The following is a 14053-nucleotide window of genomic DNA, read 5'->3' as shown; positions in this document are numbered from 1 at the left end:
ACTGAAAAGGGGGAAAAAAGGAAGATTAGCACCAAAAAACACACACAGAAAGGAAATAAAGATGTTGGCAGTCTTCCAGCACGAACAAGTCAACTCTCGTCAGGACCACTCATCCACTTGACACTCGCACCCGCTTTTCACCTTCCGACAAGCGCAAACAAACTGACTCTTCACAGCGAAGGTTGAGAGTTGTAGCGTGACGCCGTTTCACATCGATTATCAAATAATTTCAATGAATTAAACTGCTGATATGCAAACAACGGACGGTTGTAAGACTGTTATTCTGGTTACTAAGTGACTTGATTCATTTGATTTAAAGAGGGGGAACAGTAGTTCTAAAGCAACTATATATATATATATATATATATATATATATATATATATATATATATATATATATATATATATATATATATATATATATATATATAATATGCCCCCCCCCCCACCCCCCCATGAAGCAGACACATTAGTATTTTTCTGTTTGTTTGTTTTTGTGTAGTCATGTTGGAACTGTCTCATGCCAATATGCCCCCCCCTTTGCAATTTTGCACATGAAGCAGACACATTCACAGGTAATATTCCCTCCAGGAAAATAGCAATCGTCCATTCCTGTATACAGTATTAGAACCTGAGGCTAGAAAATCCTACTGGACCCTCTGCACCCTGCCCACCACCTTTCGCGGAGAAAATTACATGCAAACAGGGTCGGATATATCGATAGTCCCGGTTATATCGATATTTTTTCGGACTCCCTTGAATATCAATATAACGAGACTTTACTGTATATGATTTTGCTTCAATTTGATATTTCAATGTCGTTTTCCAAAAACATAAGGTGAACATGGTAAGGCCAAGTAAAAAGCATGAAAATATATTTTTAATTAAAAAGAAGCAATTCAAATCAACAAAGATTAGAAGAAAAAACACTTCTGCTTTTGTGTTCCAAATGACACAAAAAATAAAACACAAAAAACGGATGATCAGATATTGGCTAATACAATAAACAAGAACGACAACAATGGTTATAAAAATATGGAACATAACTGATGAGTTTCAGGTGGAAAAAAGGAAAGGAAAAAAGTTAAAACCACCTCAAAAGACCAAAATCAAAACAGAAAAGACAACTATTGGCGAAAACTAACGATTAAAAAAAAATCTGAATATTCTCCCTGCCTGATGTACCATTCGTCGAACAGTTTTAATACATTTGTTCACTCTGACAAGTGAGGCAGATTGTTCAGTGATTGGGGGTATTCTGCTCACACAGCCGAACACACGGATGAGTAGCCTAAGTTTGCACGCAAACCCAGCACGTGAAGTGTTCCAAGGGAGGGCCTGCTCCATTTATTATTTACAATAAAAGCAGCACTCCCCACTGATACGTGTCGCTGCAGTGCAATACAAGCGCTTTATTACCTTCGGGCATCATCGTAGAACTAAAGGTTGATTTAAATATGCTAAACTTGGGGTTAAGATGGATGCCTTTTATAAGGTCAGCATTTGCCTGAAGAATTATTCTTCCTCTGCTGAAAAAAAAAACAAGACTGCAATTGAAGAATGTTTGGCTGCCACTCATGCACATTTTTAGGGTTACGCCTCTCTGCACACCCTCAGTAGGAGTTAAGGAGGCAGAACGTTTATGGCACTCCGACGTTGTAATTAAAGGTCCTTGTCTGAAGGAAAAGGAAGCGTGTGAGGAACAAATGAGTTCAAATACAAAAAAAAAACACTACAAAAATGTTTTTGTTTGATGTTTGTGTGTTTGCAGTGGACTTTTAAATTCAAAATTTGTTGATATTTTGCAGGAAAAAAAAGACACTTGCAGCATATTGGTTAAAAAAAATATGTATCCAGTACATAAATAAATATGCAAATTTAATTCTCAGAAATTCCCTTTTAGCACAACTGAACAGTCCCCCCCTTCTCCTACAAAACGCGCACACGCACACACACACAATTTCAAATACTGTACTGTAGTCCTGTCCCTCTGTTCCCATTGTTTCAAACATCTCTGCCCCATGATGAACATTTGCAAGATGTTTACATTTCACACCATCTTCCTCAAACCAAAGTGGGTGGTGTGCAAACTCATTAAAAGTTTCTCAATGTTGTTGAACTTTTTGTCTGTAGTAGTAAGTTGTAATTGACAATAATTGGCTCAAAGTAGCTGGCTCGGTGGATGGATAGACGTTTGCTTAGTTTATTTCTTTATTTTTTCACTCATGTAAGCGTCAATGAGTAAGCTACTTATTTGATGGACTATTGTGCAATGAACATTATTATTATTATTATTATTATTATTATTATTATCAAAATTTTACTGTGAAGGTGTAGATTCGGGATAACCTCATGAAATTGTAATATTGTTTGCTATTTTTGTTAGCTTCGGAGCTGTCCAAAATTTATTAATGATGTCCATCTAAAGGCCAGTCTTGAAAATGGATTTAACAGTATATCTGCAAAAAAAATCAATTTATTCTCCTCCTTCAGCAATTGTGCATTAACAAAATTAATTCAACAGTTTTTGCACCTCACTACAGGTACAGTATGCTAGGTCTGGCCAGTATTCTCTTATCACGAGTGGCTATTGATACTATGATTGGTTAGTCACTAGCCAATCATGGTTTACGAAAACTGACCTTCCAGCAGGCCTTGGGACCTTCCAGCAGGCCTTGGGTGGCCGACTCGAACTTTGATTGGTTAAAATGACAGTTTCATCAACATTGATGTTTATGTTCCAGTGCCCGCAGAACCGATTGTGAAGGCATATAGGTAGATTTCTGACCCTGGTAACAAATGATGGCAGAAATGTGATTGGTTAAATGCCTAAATACGAAATACACCTGGAATCAGCACAACAAGGGAAAAGCAATGAAAAAAAGCTGAAAGACAATTTAGAATTGTTTAATAACAATTCATGGACAAAATATAATTAGTCAGTGATTCAGATATTTTTAGGCAAGCAGAGAAGGCCTTGCAGGTCCTGACAGCCCACCACTGAGTAATAGTAGTAGTAGTAGTAATAGTAGTAGTAGTAGTAGTAGCTGTTGTAGTTGTACCATTTCACAACATTTGTTTAGTTTCCACTTCTCCGACAATCAAAAATTGCACTTGTCAATCATCCTCCAGTGGAGGATTCCTCCACAAACCAGAGAGGGAGCCTGCTAATCACTTTCTTGCATATTTTAAATACATTTTGCCATTTGCAGATTGTAATATTTAAACCACAATTATAGTAACATAAATGTTGCAGAAAAAATGAGCATGATCTTGGAGACACTTTAAACTACAGTATAACACTGTTCTTATTTTGTGGTCCAGTGAGTGCATACACTGCGAGTGCAACCGGCCTCATCACATTCTGGAATGCCCTTTTGATTATAAACTGTTAAGACTACAAATCGTCGCTGCAATAAACATGATGCAGGTGGAGTGATCGTTTATTTTATTTGTATTTTTTTTTCAAACCTGGCCACATGAACCCAACAGATGGAGGACGGGTCTGGAAACATGAGCGCAAAGATGGACCTTGTGGGCATGCGCACACACACATGCACGCGCGCACAGTTGCATTATACTAAATGGGTGTTTGATCATTTCCATGTTTGTGCACGTCATTGTGCAGCAGAGCCATTGGCCTACATTCTGCCAGCTGGCCTGGCAACATTCAAGTGCATGAGTATGCAACCCCCCAAACCCCGCCTCCATCCACTATTCTCATGATAGAGAGAGAGAGCGAGAAAGAGAAAGAGAATGAGAGTGAGAGAGACAGAGAGAGAGAGAGAAAACTACCATATGAATCTGATGAGACAGTAGTGGGGCAAGTATTACCCCTGCATGAGAGGAGTGCAATCTAAAGCCAGATGTGCTTGTTTTTCGACTGAAATCAACTTCCTCTCCTGCTCTCTTTCTATCTGCATTATTGACAATGTCTTAGTAGTAGTTCAAATAACCCTTGAGCAGACCTCCCAGTGGTTTGCTGCTGCTACCGTTACCACTGCTGCCGCCTCATTCCGTCCTGCACATTTACCTGGGAGTAAACTCATTTTAAAGTTGCATGAGGTGTACAGTAGCCAAGTTCATGCAAGCACCATAAAAATCACGTACGGAGATCACGGTGTAAAGTGAATAAATCATAATAGAAACGCAACAGCCACTTCTTTGGGTACATCCGTACAATGTGATGGGATCCAGCACAAGAGAAATACAATTCTGTATTTACAAAACATTTTTGATTGAGATTATTGGTCATTGTAGGCTGCCAGGCATTGGGACATTTATGGTACAATTGCACTTTACAGTGTTCCGTTTTTTTCAGCAGCAACACATTTAGACCCAAGTTGCAGTGTGCTGTCATAAAGTTATAATTAGAGTCAACATTTGAATGAAAGGCATGTCTAGAGGCCATTAATAAAAAGCACTGATGTGAAAAACAGGACTGGGTGATGGCGTGTTCTCATGTCATGTTAACTATTTAAAGTAATGACCCCCTACCCCCACCTCAGATAAAAATAGGGCATGGGAGGGTGGGATGCATGAGTGTAATTTAGATATTATAATAATAATACATTTAATTTCTAAGCGCTTTTCAAATCTCTCAAGGACACTAAATAAATATCGTGGTTGTAGTTTCAACTGCACATGCCATTTCTTTGTATATCTGCAAAAAAAATCAATTTATTCTCCTCCTTCAGCAATTGTGCATTAACAAAATTAATTCAACAGTTTTTGCACCTCACTACAGGTACAGTATGCTAGGTCTGGCCAGTATTCTCTTATCACGAGTGGCTATTGATACTATGATTGGTTAGTCACTAGCCAATCATGGTTTACGAAAACTGACCTTCCAGCAGGCCTTGGGACCTTCCAGCAGGCCTTGGGTGGCCGACTCGAACTTTGATTGGTTAAAATGACAGTTTCATCAACATTGATGTTTATGTTCCAGTGCCCGCAGAACCGATTGTGAAGGCATATAGGTAGATTTCTGACCCTGGTAACAAATAATGGCAGAAATGTGATTGGTTAAATGCCATTAACTCTTTGAACTCTTTCAACAGTAGCCAAAATGGAACTGTGTAGTGCCACTTAGCAGTTTTTTTGACAACGATACTAGTGCAGCGTGTTCTACCGGAAACAAATTCCTTGTGTGTTCTACATACTTGGCAATAAAGATGATTCTGATTCTGATTCTGATTCTGATAAATACGAAATACACCTGGAATCAGCACAACAAGGGAAAAGCAATGAAAAAAAGCTGAAAGACAATTTAGAATTGTTTAATAACAATTCATGGACAAAATATAATTAGTCAGTGATTCAGATATTTTTAGGCAAGCAGAGAAGGCCTTGCAGGTCCTGACATCCCACCACTGAGTAATAGTAGTAGTAGTAGTAATAGTAGTAGTAGTAGTAGCTGTTGTAGTAGTACCATTTCACAACATTTGTTTAGTTTCCACTTCTCCGACAATCAAAAATTGCACTTGTCAATCATCCTCCAGTGGAGGATTCCTCCACAAACCAGAGAGGGAGCCTGCTAATCACTTTCTTGCATATTTTAAATACATTTTGCCATTTGCAGATTGTAATATTTAAACCACAATTATAGTAACATAAATGTTGCAGAAAAAATGAGCATGATCTTGGAGACACTTTAAACTACAGCATAACACTGTTCTTATTTTGTGGTCCAGTGGGTGCATACACTGCGAGTGCAACCGGCCTCATCACATTCTGGAATGCCCTTTTGATTATAAACTGTTAAGACTACAAATCGTCGCTGCAATAAACATGATGCAGGTGGAGTGATCGTTTATTTTATTTGTATTTTTTTTTTCAAACCTAGCCACATGAACCCAACAGATGGAGGACGGGTCTGGAAACATGAGCGCAAAGATGGACCTTGTGGGCATGCGCACACACACATGCACGCGCGCACAGTTGCATTATACTAAATGGGTGTTTGATCATTTCCATGTTTGTGCACGTCATTGTGCAGCAGAGCCATTGGCCTACATTCTGCCAGCTGGCCTGGCAACATTCAAGTGCATGAGTATGCAACCCCCCAAACCCCGCCTCCATCCACTATTCTCATGATAGAGAGAGAGAGCGAGAAAGAGAAAGAGAATGAGAGTGAGAGAGACAGAGAGAGAGAGAGAAAACTACCATATGAATCTGATGAGACAGTAGTGGGGCAAGTATTACCCCTGCATGAGAGGAGTGCAATCTAAAGCCAGATGTGCTTGTTTTTCGACTGAAATCAACTTCCTCTCCTGCTCTCTTTCTATCTGCATTATTGACAATGTCTTAGTAGTAGTTCAAATAATCCTTGAGCAGACCTCCCAGTGGTTTGCTGCTGCTACCGTTACCACTGCTGCCGCCTCATTCCGTCCTGCACATTTACCTGGGAGTAAACTCATTTTAAAGTTGCATGAGGTGTACAGTAGCCAAGTTCATGCAAGCACCATAAAAATCACGTACGGAGATCACGGTGTAAAGTGAATAAATCATAATAGAAACGCAACAGCCACTTCTTTGGGTACATCCGTACAATGTGATGGGATCCAGCACAAGAGAAATACAATTCTGTATTTACAAAACATTTTTGATTGAGATTATTGGTCATTGTAGGCTGCCAGGCATTGGGACATTTATGGTACAATTGCACTTTACAGTGTTCCGTTTTTTTCAGCAGCAACACATTTAGACCCAAGTTGCAGTGTGCTGTCATAAAGTTATAATTAGAGTCAACATTTGAATGAAAGGCATGTCTAGAGGCCATTAATAAAAAGCACTGATGTGAAAAACAGGACTGGGTGATGGCGTGTTCTCATGTCATGTTAACTATTTAAAGTAATGACCCCCTACCCCCACCTCAGATAAAAATAGGGCATGGGAGGGTGGGATGCATGAGTGTAATTTAGATATTATAATAATAATACATTTAATTTCTAAGCGCTTTTCAAATCTCTCAAGGACACTAAATAAATATCGTGGTTGTAGTTTCAACTGCACATGCCATTTCTTTGTTCAGCAAAATGGAAATCAAAATATTCATACCAGATAAAAAAAAATAACAGAATGTATTGTATCGTTGTGTGAAACAGCTCTTGGATGTCAAAGAAATGCCAGCAGCTGTGTGGTGTCAGTGAGTGTTGGTGGTTATGGACGGGGGTCTCAAATGGGGTAAACAAGTGGGAGTAAAATAAAATAAGAGGCAGTGAGCCTGTGATAATTATAAGGAACAACGGTGGATGATGAGGAGCCTTGTGGAGCAGGAACACGAGGCAGGATCTCACAAGACATGGCAACTTTACTTCTGTTGTTTGAAGAAAGTAACACAAACGTAGTACTCACCTAAAGTAGGCTGCTGTCACTGTGGAGCCTCATACACACACTTATACTATCACACACATAAATAAGACGACACGCAACAGGAAGGTGTATGGACTGAAGTGGAGAGCCACATCAGCAGCCTGAGCAGAGCAACGGCAGAGTGAAGCTCTGTGTTGCTCTCTGATGAGCGTGACGCGGCGGCGGGCTTCGGTCTAGAAATCCTCCCTCTCCCTCCCCCTCTCTCTCTTTCACTCCCCCCTTGTCATCTCCCAAACCCTCTTTCACTTCCCCATTTAATCCCTTGCTAAAACACCTCTCGTCCGAAAGAAGCCAAAGCTAACACACACACACACACACACACACACACACACACACACACACACACACACATGTTTGTGCAGTATGATATGAGCTTGGCAAATATTTATCCCTAGAATGCAGCCTTGATAAAACAGGGGAAAAAAACTCAGCAAATATAACTAGCTGTAACATACACATTATTTTTTTATGACAGCACATTATCGACAGGATAAGCGTAACAAGAGACATTACACATACTAATCTAATTTCATCTTGGGAAGGGAAAATAAATATCTAGTGAGCCACCGCCATTTAGTTTCCAATTAAACATGTATCTGTGTGTAGTTGTGACATATATTTCCATCTAATATTACACGTATAAAAATACATTACATCATATATTGGTCATATATTTTTACATACGTCACGATATATTGTCCAATATAAATTGTAATACATGATGGGAGTTATTTATAAATGCAAAATTACATATGTTTTGTACTATACAAATGCAGATATTACAAGTTATTTTTGAATACATTCCAAGACATGAAAATCGGCAATCCTTTGTATATTTTGCAATATACTACAATATATAAACAATATATAACAATATGTTATGAACAATATATAATGTATTGAACAATATATGTGTTGACAATATATCAAATGATTTTAAAATGTAAAATATATGGGGAAATGACATTGAATAGAATATATTACAATATACTATAATATACGACAGTTATGTATTGGAAAATATATTTTTGTTTCGTATGGGACGTCTGTTACAGGCTTTGAACACTCAATAATTATAGCACACTTTTCAGTGTTTTGATGGCAACTGTTGTCAAACCACCATCACCTTTCCACAATCATGGCTTACGTTGTTGGGACCACTCAGGGCAGAGAAAGTTGTGGGACCATGTATTGTAAAATTGCAAAGCATAAGAAGCTCAAAGAAGCAGCAATTCACAAGTCAGACAAATAACATTTGGAAATTAGTGTAATGGCTGTGTTGAAGTGACATACAATGCCATGAAAAAAAAAGAGATTGACTTTACAAATGACTCATCGTACATATTTATCCATTTATTTATTTACTGGTATTTCTTTCTTTCTTTCTTTCCTTCTTTATGTATTTATTTATTTGCCAGTATTTATGTGTTTGTTTGTTTGTTTGTTTGTTTGTTTTTGTTTGTTTGTTTGTTTGTTTGTTTGTTTGTTTGTTTGCTTGCTTGTTTGTTTGTTTGTTTGTTTGTTTGTTTGTTTGTTTGCTTGCTTGTTTGTTTGTTTGTTTGTTTGTTGCATGTGGCAGTACATTGAAAATTCTTACCAGCACAATGTGTTTTTTGTCGCCCAGGTACTCTAAGATGTTTCCTCACACCCACTTCTTCCTGAAGCAAGTCGTACCATCCACGGACCTCCTACCAATGGTGAAACCAAGTACAGTACGTGTCAGCATCAAACTGTCATGTATTTGTATGAAGAATTTAACCCACTGTTTTCCTCCAGGGCACACACAGACTATATTGACTCAGTTTATTCCAGCAACTGATGACCTGCTCTTTGACCCCCCATCACCGACCCCCCCAGCTTCTGCACTTCTGCCTTGGATGTCAGATGGTGTGTGCATGTAAATGTGAGTGTGCATGTGTGTGTCTGTGTGTGTTACATGTATATATGCTGTATAGAGGCAGCAAGTGTCTGAATTTTAATGAGAAAGAATTGGACACATTCATGTAAAAACAAGGACATGCCGTCACAAGGGCATACGTCATTTGACACTGACACACACATACACGCACGCATGCACACACACACACACACACACACACACACACACACACACACACACACACGCACACACACACATCCAAACAACCCCGTCTTATTGTACTAAATAATGACATGCTGTGGACAGTAACAATAATCTCAGCTTTCAAAGCATCTTATGCAAGTGGAAACATTTCTGCAGGCAGTAGGATGCAGCAAAAGGGTAGAGGGGGAAGGGAAGATAATACAGTATGCACAGAGTCAGGGAGGGATTTCCACTATTCTACGATATTTACCCTCAAAATGGCACACATTCAGAAATGGAAAAATAAATCCAACAAGTGAATTGGGAAATACATGAGAGTTTAGAAAAACACACAAGTGCATTGCTATCTTCTGGTAAAGCTCTATTTTGATGAACTCGCTGTGACCGGTTGCTTCTCAAACCAACCTGCCAACTTGAATGGGACTTCTAATCAGGTTTACGGAATCAGCATAGGCCTGGCAGCCCAAGCACCAATAATCAAGTTTGCAAAGTAGAAAATGGAGAAGGTGATGCAACTCATTGTGAGCCAAAACTATTCCCTCATTTGCATGTCATTGTATCTGAATTAAAATTTCTCATTCTAAACCTCAACTGGGTATGGCCTCCAATTATTTGAAGCCTGTTTTTGAAGAATTGTTTATGATTGCCGACTACTACTCATTGTGAAGTTGTGCTCACTGGCACCATGTGCCATTGAAATGTACAAGGTGAATTCACCTTGTGCGGTTCCATGAGGGAGCGGACACCAAAGCTCATGCACCCCAGTAGTCTCACTCCTCCTGTTCAAACAAAAAAAGTAGAGGAGACGGCATTGTGATCTGCATAAAAAGGTTCATTTCATTAACACAAGGTTTTGCTCAGCTTTTAAGGCATTCACTGGTACAATAAATGCAGATTATAATAATCATTTAAAAAAAATCACTCCTTTTCTTTTGAAGACTGTATCAACCTTGGTGCCTTTGTGGTCAATCAAAAGAGAGATTGGTCATGCACTTGTAGGCCCAAATACAATAAAACAACAGATAATTTAGATTTTTTTTATGCGGCTATTCAATGCATTTTAGCCTTGGGTGAATGAAATAGCAGCAGGATAAATAATCTGAAATTTTCAACGGAGACATGCTCCTCTTATTAGGGCTGGTTAACATCATTGTCAACCGAGAAGGTTTATTGCATACGTACTGTACATATTCACATAGGAACATTCGCACATATGCACATGCATATACGCACATACATATAGACATAAAGACATACGTAAATACTGTACATACATACATACATACGTACATTATGTACAGTACGTACAGTATGTACAGTACGTACAGACATGTACATACCTGTACAGAACTGTACAGTACATACACTACATACATACATACAAACGCACGCACATATGCATACATACATACATACATACATACATACATACATACATACATACATACATACATACAACAGGAAAAAACAATTCATGACACATACAGACACACACACACACACACACACACACACACACACACACACACACACACACACACACACACACACACACACACACACACACACACACCGACATACAAATATTCATATATACATGCACATACATTAGCCTTTGTATGTCCTCTTTCCCAGATTATTCCCCGTCTTATTCTGCTAAAGTGAGAGGTGAGAGTGATACGCAAAGTAACACATGCACATCGGGAGATGACAACACTCATAAAACAAGAAGGACAATTCGCTGCTGTGGTGAGCCATGCCATTGGATACCTGGAGACGAAATCAGTGTTCCACACTGTGAAGAGCAGTCGCTTGTGAAGGTCCTTGTCACGTATCACACTGTAATTAAAAAAAATATAATAAAAAATGTCATGCCAGCAAAATCAAAAGTTGTACTACCATAAATGAGTATACTGTATGAGTGCTTACAAGTAAAAGTTGTGTAGAAAGACGGGATTTTTACACTTAGGGACCAGTGCCGTCTTCTGCCGCTCTCTAGGGTTACTGTCAGGAAACATGCCAACCTGACAAAACAAGCACCAGTAGCACTCAAAATAAAATCAACTCCTTCGTTCTCTATAGCGCTTGCCAAAATTAAAGTTCTTGGTGAAGTGGATCCTATTGGAAGGTAACTTTGACCAAGAGACCTGAAGGTCAAAATATTATTAAATAAGGGGTGTGAAACCAATGGCTCATGATACTGCATTCAAATACAATTTTCAAATTATCAACCTTTAAATCTATTATTTTGTCACCAATGTCGTGTTTAAAATGAACCAGTATTCTAAAGAGTATTTCCCCACTCCTAATGACACATGATTCTGCATTCTTGATTTACATTTTATATTTTGAAATTGCTACAAAACTATCACAGGAAGAGATGCATAGCACACCTCTACATATATACGTATAGGAGTCACAACATCCCTTGTGCTCGTGCAACATATCGTGTGCTTCCAAAACTGCCAAGTGAAATATCTGAATGTTATTTTAAAAAAATCTCACAGTGATCAATATTTTTGAAAAAAACAACAACAAAAAAACATAACAAAAAAGCTTACTAAAAGCAATGAAAAATAAATAGTTCTGTAAAAGAACTAGATTATACACTGTATAAGCATTTGTCACAATATGAGGCATGCATGGAAAATCTAATGAGATCTCTTTTCTCACAGATGGCATCGCAACAGACAAACATGTTTTGACGCATAACATGGTCACGGCTGTGTCTTCTATTGCAAAAAATAACTTGTGACATGCACGGCAGAGTATATTTCTAAAGTCAATACGAAGAGCTTGATTAAATATAATAGAATGACATGGTAGGCGCACTGCACGTTATTTGATTCATTTGGTAAATGAAGGGGGGAAAACAAACACAACTATCACTGCACCTCGATAGAGAGGCTGTGGGAAGCTAGTAAAGGCATTTGAAAAGGTGAAGAGTTTATTGTACTTTTTTATTACACCTGTTTCTTCTTACATTTATGCTGTGACCAGTGAACGGATAACATGAAGTTTTTCACATTTTTATTAATAGAAATATTTTTTCCCCTCAAGACTCACCGCTTACAGCGAGAACTTCTCCTTCCTGGATGATTGACAGTTTTAACTGTCCTGCAGAAGAAGAAGACAGTGAGAAGACTGCCTACTATAACTGAATGTTGCTTGCAATAACGTGTATGTGTGTGTGTCCATGTGCGTGTATGTTTGAATGTTAATCATCTGTCATCTCTCTTGTCTGTGCAGGCATTTTTCATGTCTCAGCTCCTTCTGCCGGTCTCTCAGCACTGTCACCAACCATTTAAAGCCTTGTTGACCACATTGACATGGTCCAGTACTAACATTGGCTTTCTGCCGCTCGTCTAAATTTATCCAGCTCCAAAGCGTACAGGCATACACCACTAACGAAACCACTACCTCTGGCCCCCACTCACACGGTGGGTATGGAGGATGTTTGTCGTTCCCACAGCGAGGTTGGCATGTGGGGATGTAGAAGAACAAAGCAGGAACGCTGTTTCAAATGTCAAGCAAAATGGCGAAATGGCTGATTACTTGATGACAAGTTATTTGATGACAAGTTCAAAGTGAGAAAAGGGAATGAATTCTAAGTTAGTAAGTTTTTTAACTTGTGTGGGTTTTTTTCAACCCAACGCATTTTCTATCCCTTGAATCCTTGGGTCAGTTGGTTACAGATCTGGCCCCTTTATAACTCCATCCTTGCTGATTAGTTTCAACAGAAAAACAAGGCTTTGCTCTTTGGGCCAACGTTGCAGGTGTGGCTCATACCCTCCATAAATGATGCAATGGGCCACCTCATTAGCACACCGAAGGATGTGCTGAGTGATTATTACATTTTTCATAATTACAATGTAAACTTACAGCATAATTGAAATCAAATGAACTAAAACATACAAACGAGAACTTACCATGAGTTGTGAGGAGGAAGGACGAGGCTTTGGAAGACGTCACGGACGATTTACGCAGGTAAACCTTAAAAGACATCGCAGAGAGAATCCGGTCGCAAATGAATGAGAGAGACTCCCAAGAAATTTGATAGTGGCTGTCAGTGTGTGTGTGTGTGTGTGTGTGTGTGTGTGTGTGTGTGTGTGTGTGTGTGTGTGTGTGTGTGTGTGTGTGTGTGTGTGTGTGTGTGTGTGTGTGTGTGTGTGTGTGTGTGTGTATGTGTGTGTGTGTGTGTGTGTGTAGGTGTGTGTTTCAAATGTCACATACAGTAATTTCGCCACACTCAACTACTCAGCACAAGAATCCGACAGATGTATGAATGCACAGAAGAAAAAAAATAATTTTCACACAAAATAGATAGGTAGGCACTCTGAAGACCCAACTATTTACATACAACAAATTAAAAGGCAAAAGGTGATTCATCTGCCTCCTTTCAAAACCATGGGAAACAAATAAAAATCCAGTACAAACAATGCATATTCAAAGACAAAAACATGTTTTTAAATACACCATTTGAGTAAAGTGTGTGTGCTTGTGTCTACAGTGGAGCTTAAAAGGTGATTAGGTTGCATTGCTAGAATTCAGATTAATCGGAGCACGATTTAACACACCTCCGGGTTCAAATGTGAC

The 14053-nt window shown here is 38.8% G+C and overlaps 1 protein-coding gene and 2 long non-coding RNA genes across 3 annotated transcripts in view; all 3 read right to left on the bottom strand.

Annotated features, from left to right (window-relative positions):
- Window positions 1-7513, bottom strand: part of rgs3a (regulator of G protein signaling 3a) — a 93748-nt gene extending 86235 nt beyond the window's left edge. Inside the window, exon 1 of the mRNA XM_089020987.1 lies at window positions 7357-7513. The gene's annotated coding sequence lies outside the window, so the exon portion shown is untranslated. The remainder of the gene's footprint in view (window positions 1-7356) is intronic.
- A 1429-nt stretch (window positions 7514-8942) lies between these two features.
- LOC148884436 (uncharacterized) lies at window positions 8943-11497 on the bottom strand. The gene is made up of 4 exons (XR_016118329.1): window positions 11387-11497; window positions 11228-11296; window positions 10175-10236; window positions 8943-9062 (listed from the first exon to the last, which is right to left on the bottom strand). It is a non-coding gene; the product is annotated as an uncharacterized LOC148884436 (long non-coding RNA).
- A 369-nt stretch (window positions 11498-11866) lies between these two features.
- Window positions 11867-13456, bottom strand: LOC148884435 (uncharacterized). The gene is made up of 3 exons (XR_016118330.1): window positions 13387-13456; window positions 12524-12574; window positions 11867-11919 (listed from the first exon to the last, which is right to left on the bottom strand). It is a non-coding gene; the product is annotated as an uncharacterized LOC148884435 (long non-coding RNA).
- Window positions 13457-14053: the final 597 nt, after the last annotated feature.

The sequence above is a fragment of the Hippocampus bargibanti genome, linkage group LG18 (genome assembly GCF_051943395.1).
Source record: "Hippocampus bargibanti isolate YZ-2025 linkage group LG18, ASM5194339v1, whole genome shotgun sequence".
NCBI lineage: Eukaryota > Metazoa > Chordata > Actinopteri > Syngnathiformes > Syngnathidae > Hippocampus > Hippocampus bargibanti.
Note: the sequence above shows the minus strand (reverse complement) of the source record. Positions and strands in the feature narration are given on the sequence as shown.